Genomic DNA, 7,559 nt, shown 5'->3' on the forward strand with positions numbered 1-7,559 from the left:
ATAGAAGTGCTACAGGTGGATAAAAAATATATATATTATTATTATTTTTAAATGTAAACTTTATTTAACTAGGTAAGTCAGTTAAGAACAAACTCTTATTTACAATGACTGCCTACCCCGGCCAAAACCTAACCCCGGACGACACCGAGCCAATAGTACGCCACCCTATGGGACTCCCAATCACAGCCGGTTGCGCCACAGCCTGGAATTGAACCAAGTTGTCTGTAGTGATGCCTCTAGCACTGAGATGCAGTGCCTTAGACCGCTGCGCCACTCTTGAGCCCACGTCAGGTAGAATCATAACATTCTACTTAATATTCGTGACCCCCCCCCCCCCCCAACCCAACATGTGAACACGTTTCTATGTTCTGTAGTAAAAAAAGGAAAAGTGTTTATGACATCATCAGTGTGCATCGTGTGATTTTAACTATTCCTGAGTAGGCATCGTCTTCTAATTGGTTGATGAGCTCATTGGAAAACACTCACCTTCCGCTATTTTCTTTTAACATTAAAACGTGCAATTTCAAAATGCGTTGATGTTGGGGGAGGTGCCGAGATGAATATGAAGTAGAACATTTTAGAAATGTCACTTTAAATTTCTTTCAGTTTTACTAATATTGGAGGCATTAATACTAAATGACGAAGAAATGAATCCAAATAAGGCAAAACAGAGCATTATACTCATTGTGAGAGTACAAGATGAATGGCAAGTAATTGCCATTGCTTCCTGGTTGTTACTGAAACCGATGTAAGTTTAGATTAACATAACTAGAAATAGATATTTTTTTTTTTTGGTACGGACTGCGTCTCAATTCACCACATCTGCATATATCGCCGTTCTGCATGTGCAGTGAAAGGTGGCAGAGCTAGAGTGGTGTTTGCCAGACCACAAGACACCACAATTTAAAAAAAAAAATTAAATCTGTCTTCTCGTGAAAATGACCAAGGCGCCCGAATGATTTAGCCTACAAAGGATTACTCTCATGAACACAATGTTGTTCTCCGTTTTGCTCTACGACCCACAAAGCACCACAGGACTTGTCTGAAGGCATTAAAGCGTCTTCTGCCAACTTCTGTCTGTAGCATCCAAACAGTTAAGGCTAAAATTACCCATCTGTGTAAAAGTGAGTGTCTCACAAACACATATAGTACCAGTCTAAAGTTTGGACACACCTACTCATTCAAGGGTTCCTTTATTTTTACTATTTTCTACAATGTATAATAGCGAAGACATCAAAACACTCAGCACTTGCACACTCAGCATTCTCTCAACCAGCTTCATGAGGAATGCTTTTCCAACAGTCTTGAAGGAGTTCCCACATATGCTGAGCACTTGTTTGCTGCTTTTCCTTTTTTGGTTACTACATGATTTCATGTTTTATTTAATAGTTGATGTCTTCAATATTATTCTACAACGTAGAAAATAGTTGATTTTTTTCAACTAAAAAAAAAAATAAACTTGGATGAGTATGTCTCCAAACATTTGACTGGTACTGTATATGTAGGTTGTTTTGCTCTAGGACACCCACAAGCCTCGTCTGAAGGTCCCCGGTATAAAAAATAAATAAATAAAGTATACCAGTACATTCGGGAAGCATTCAGACCCCTTCGCCTTTTGTTACGTTACAACCTTATTCTAAAATAGATGGGGTGGGGGATGGGAAAAACAAAAACTCAATCTACACACAACACTCCATAATTCGTCCAAAAAAAACAAAAACACATTATTTTCGTAATTGAGCTCAGGTGCATCCTGTTTCCATTGATCGTCCTTGGGATGTTTCTACAACTTGATTGGAGTCCACCTGTGGTAAATTCAATTGATACGACATGATTTGGAAAGGCATATATAGTGTCCCACAGTTGACAGTGCATGTCAGAGCAAAAACCAAGCCCTGAGGTAGAAGCAATTGTCCGTATAGAGCTCCGAGCAGGATTGTGTCGAGGCACAGATCTGGGGAATGCTACCAAAAAAATGTCTGCAGCATTGAAGGTCCCTAAGAACACAGTGGCCTCCAACATTCTTAAATGGAAAAAATTTGGAACCACCAAGACTCTTCCTAGAGCTGGCCGCCTGGGCAAACTGAGCAATCGGGGGAATAGGGCCTTGGTCAGGGAGGTGACCAAGAACCCGATGGTCACTCTGACAGAGCTCAATAGTTCCTCTGTGGAGATGAGAGTACCTTCCAAAAGGACAACCATCTCTGCAGCACTCCACCAATCAGGCTTTTATGGTAGAGTGGCTAGACGGAAGCCACTCTTCAGTAAAAAGGCACATGACAGCCCGCTTGGAGTTTGCCAAAAGGCACCGACAGGACTCTCAGACCATGAGAAACAAGATTCTCTGGTCTGATGAAACCAAGATTGAACTCTTTGGCCTGAATGAATCCCTACAGCAAAGCATGGCGGTGGCAGCATCATGCTGTAGGGATGTTTTTCAGCGGGCAGGGACTGGGAGACTAGTCAGGATAGAGGGAAAGATGAACTGAGCAAAGTACAGAGAGAGATCCTTGATGAAGTCCTAAGTGCTCTGAGACAGGTTATCAGACTGGGGTAAAGATTCACCTTCCAACAGGACAACGACACGACAACGATTTCTTAAAAACATTATTTTTTGCCTTGTCATTAAGGGATATTGTGATGTCATTATGGGGTATTGTGATGTCATTATGGGGTATTGTGATGTCATTATGGGGTATTGTGATGTCATTATGGGGTATTGTGTGTAGATTGAGGGGGAAAACAACTTAATCCATTTTAGAATAATGCTGTAACGTAACAAAATGTAGAAAAAGTCAAGCGGTTTGAATACTTTGAATGCACTGCGTTGACAGTCATTAAATCAACAAGTCATTTTGCACGCTGAACAACAATTGAATTAGTGGGTGATGGTGATTTCAGATAAAACAAGTGAGGGGAGAAAAAGCAAACACTACCCCCGCCCCCCTTATCTGATAGTGGGTGGTAGATGCCGAGTTTCCCTTCTGACTCAGCTCAGGTGCCTACATAGCCATCATTTACAAACAAAACACACAGAGAAAAGTCAGCTCAGGCAGATCCAGATCAGAGAGGCCCAGCCTCCTTCCTCAGAAGCAGATTTGAATTTTAGAATGGATAATGCCACAAATGTTAAAACGCATCGAATCGAGTCGTTCCTCTAATCAAACCGGATTGTTTTCAAACTAATTTTTTTTTTTTAATCATTTTCTGTATCTCGATACGTATCGAAATCGTCTTGAAAAGAGAAAGATGCACATCCCTACTAGATATGTACATAACGGCAGGGTAAAGTGACTAGGCATCAGGATAGATAATCATAAGAGAACAGAGTAGCAAGAGTGTGCGGGGCGTGTTGTGTCGGTGTGCGTGTGTATGTGAATTAGGGCCGGGACGATACCGGTATCGCACTATTTGTTTGTATCGTAACAGGGAAACAAAAACACACAAAAAGGGGATTAAACTTCTTAAAGAAAAAACATCTCTGATGTTGGAAACAAAATGTCATTATGATGTCATCCAGAATCACATGGAGTCATTTCCCAAGCACACAATATTTTACATACAGGAACAGAGTGCAATCTGCTTTGTGTCATCATTTATTTATATATATATATATATATATAGCGATACTGGTATCATACCAGCCCTAAATGTGTGTGGCTTTTGTGTGAGTGTCATGCATACAATAATGTGATTGTGGAAAGTGAGATTAGGAGCGGCAGGAAACCTAGTGGTTAGAGCTTTTGGCCAGTAACCTGACATGTTGCTCGATTGAAATAGCGAGCTGACAAGGTCAAAATCTGTCGTTCTGCCCCTGAACAAGGCCGTTAACCCACTGTTCCTAGGCTGTCATTGTAAATACGAATGTGTTCTTAACTGACTTGCCTAGTTAAATAAAGATTAAATAAAAAATGTAAAAAATAAGATTAATTAAAACTTTTACATGCTTTGGAAGAAGACCGGACTCACTAATAATCCTGTTTTCATGGACATATTTGAAATCAGGCAACTTGACGGCACCGATAAATGCAGAAAATGACCAATCAAAACAAACATTCTAGCACATCAAACATGTTATTTTGGGAAGGATATTTGATTCTGAGTTTGGACATATAAAGTACATGTGAAAACTACTTCTAAAAGAAGCATATACATTCAGCTGTTCCAAGTACAACTCACTCGCAAAGAGGGAAGCTTGCTTGGCTGGTGCATGGGCAAATAAAACGCACCGCTGGAACGCAGATTAAGGTATTTACTTGTCCTAATAATTTGAAAGATTACTCAGAAAACCAGGTGTTTTTAAAATCGGCATATGCTTACTTCCGATTATGACCTTACGCCAATTAAGATAAGCAGAGTACGGTGTTTACATGACTACATACATTCCACCCCTGCATACCACTGCTGGCTTGCTTCTGAAGCTAAGCAGGGTTTGTCCTGGTCAGTCCCTGGATGGGAGACCAGATGCTGCTGGAAGTGGTGTTGGAGGGCCAGTAGGAGGCACTCTTTCCTCTGGTCTAAGAAATATCCCAATGCCCCAGGGCAGTGATTGGGGACACTGCCCTGTGTAGGGTGCCGTCTTTCGGATGGGACGTTAAACGGGTGTCCTGACTCTATGTGGTCATTAAAGATCCCATGGCACTTATCGTAAGAGTAGGGGTGTTAACCCCGGTGTCCTGGCTAAATTCCCAATCTGGCCCTCAAACCATCATGGTCACCTAATAATCCCCAGTTTACAATTGGCTCATTCATCCCCCTCCTCTCCCCTGTAACTATTCCCCAGGTCGTTGCTGCAAATGAGAACGTGTTCTCAGTCAACTTACCTGGTAAAATAACGGTAAAATAAAACAAATAAATAAAAATTCAGCTGTTCCAAGTACAACTCACTCGCAAAGAGGGAAGCTTGCTTGGCTGGTGCATGGGCAAATAAAACGCACCGCTGGAACGCCGATTAAGGTATTTACTTGTCCTAATAATTTGAAAGATTACTCAGAAAACCAGGTGTTTTTAAAATCGGCATATGCTTACTTCCGATTATGACCTTACGCCAATTAAGATAAGCAGAGTACGGTGTTTACATGACTATTGCATAAACTGACATAAGTTCAATATGTAAAATGTACTTGTTATAATGTACCTGCGATTGTGAGTTTAGTACTTGGTACTACAGTAACACAAATGAGGAACATGATGTGACAACAAAATACAATTTTAGTGTAGTGACGATCACAAAGTTAGACAGACATTCAAACCGGAATTCTATCATCGAGCTAAATTACAATTCAGAGTGGTATCAAAGGCCCATTTTTAAAGTATATAGGAAAATATATAGGACTAGTATTTCTTTCTTTTTTTGGGGGGGGGGGGTTGTTTTCAACATGTTATGTGTTTAAGACAAACCCTATGGTTAGTCACTATGCATTCTGTAATTAACTTCTTTATTACACACACATTACTACGCTTTGATTATTTAGGGCTGAAGGCGTATAGCTATATTTTGTAGTAGGAAAAAGGTGAAACCTATTTAGATAAACGGAGCCCTTACTTGCAACTAAATTCATAGATTCAGTGTCATTGTTGCCTCACTGAAGACAATAGCGGGATATCAATTTCAACCGGTATTGCACTGATATTAGGCTATACAAAATACTGCAACAGCATGGGAGGGTAGAAATGACATCACCCTTGATTTGATATTTCCTCATACTTCATGGAGACTGTTCATTCTGCACCCATTGTGGCTATAATAAAATGTACAATGTATTTATTCTGTCATTGTCATGAACGAGAGACGTGAGGTAATATTCAGCTATACACCTGCACTAGTGGCTTGGTTTTTGTATAGGATCTGAGTGAGTACACATGTTTTGATACGTCCTTTAGACAAAAGGTTTCCAGAGCGAAGGACGGTCACACCAGACAGACAGCGGTTCAACCAACACACCCCCCAAATGCTTGACTCGCTGCTGTACCTTGGCTATACTGTTGTCAGATTCACAAAATAGCAAATCATTATAATTGTTATTATTATTATGTGCATTTTACAGATCCAATGTGGCAAAAATTGGACGTTATAAACGTATATGGACATACATGACACGAATACAGTTAGCTTGCTAGCTAGCTAGGGTTAACGTAGATCGTGTTCAGAGAATAGCATGCTTACGTTACGTTCGGCGCTGAAATTCTTGTAATGAGGGCTACAGCAGTTAGCTAACGTTAGCTATTCCTTCTGAGGTGTGCGAACCAGCTACGTTGTATAATGTGGCGAGTTTGCTACCTGGCGGAACGTCTTGGTCAATTTACTGTGCAGCTTGGTCTGTTGCGAAAAAGAGTTAGATATGATTTAAAATCGTTCAATGTGTAGTTACATGGAGAACAAAACCATCCCGTGTAGACAAAAGCCCGCTGAGGCGAATGCCCTATTACCGTTCCCCCCTCCCCTGTGCTAGCAAGCTTGCTACGAACAGGCTAGCTGAAGCTAACTCGTTAGCCAGTTGTCACCCAGCTTTGCCCTCGACACACAGCCACGCACGCTACAATTCTTCATATTATTGGCGTAAAAGCAACTTAGCCACATAAGTAAAACACCTGTTACTAAATGCGTATATAGAAAGTAGTTGACATACAAATCCAAAAACACGTTGTGTCATAGCTAACATTCAATTTCCGAAAACAGCTACGTCAAAGTTGGTTAGCTTGCTAGCTAGCTCTCCAACTAGCCAGAAGACTAACTGGGGTTTACCTATGATCATGGGCAATCAAATCTAAATCAATATGAACATTAACTTTCTGCTTACCTTTTCAATAGCGATCAGGTTCTGCCTGTTCATTCGTTTTCAGATCCTGAAGATATAACTACGTAGCTGTAAAACAGTAATTTCCCCAAAATACTGAACATTAACAGTAGCTAGCCTAAGGGCTGTATGACGTCCAGTTTATTGCTGGGTTTGAAAACATCCCCAGTCCGTCTTTCGTCTTCAAGAAGAAAAAAAAAAAAACAGCAAATCATGCAAACGTCAGTCCCATTGGCGGAGAACAGTCATGTGGTCACATGAGTCCTGCCGATCTTTAAAAAAGGGTCTACGTCTGCTGGATAATGGGTATGTCAAGCTATTTACCACATTTTAAACATTTCCCGGAACTGATAGAAAGGCCTCGATACAATAAAAATCTTAGTTAGGGTAGTATGTACATTTAAAGTCGTGTTTTATTGCGTGTATGGATACCGAAAGGTGAGTATTTTGCAAGTAAACTTTGGGGTGCATAGGAGAGGGAGAGGTGGGTGACGCTGGGCGCTTGACGTCATCTTTTCCGCTCCGCTCTGCGGCTTGGGAATGTTTTCGAACATGTCGGATGAAGACATAACAGAGAGGTAATCTGACTATGTGCATTCAATTGTCATTTATCTCAATACATAGGCACTGTATTCTAGTTCCGTCCCTGTGTTCCATCATTCCTGCCGCTCTATCTATATCGAATTGTTGTGGCGCAGTGATATTTGCATTATGTGGGTATTAAAGCGCATGCGCGATGGGAGAACATTATGAAAGATTGTC

At 40.9% G+C, this 7,559-nt stretch overlaps 1 protein-coding gene across 9 annotated transcripts in view; it reads right to left on the bottom strand.

Annotated features, from left to right (window-relative positions):
• LOC129823553 (ankyrin repeat domain-containing protein 12-like) overlaps window positions 1-6,995 on the bottom strand; it is a 56,850-nt gene extending 49,855 nt beyond the window's left edge. For 8 of the 9 annotated variants that reach the window (XR_008754644.1, XR_008754645.1, XR_008754643.1 and 5 more), the window contains exon 1: window positions 6,801-6,995. The gene's annotated coding sequence lies outside the window, so the exon portion shown is untranslated. Of the gene's footprint in view, window positions 1-6,166; window positions 6,315-6,800 lie in introns of those variants that run through there. The other variant, XM_055882377.1, reaches the window with a different exon arrangement.
• Between the last annotated feature and the right edge of the window lie 564 nt (window positions 6,996-7,559).

Source organism: Salvelinus fontinalis, chromosome 26 (genome assembly GCF_029448725.1).
Source record: "Salvelinus fontinalis isolate EN_2023a chromosome 26, ASM2944872v1, whole genome shotgun sequence".
Classification (NCBI taxonomy): domain Eukaryota; kingdom Metazoa; phylum Chordata; class Actinopteri; order Salmoniformes; family Salmonidae; genus Salvelinus; species Salvelinus fontinalis.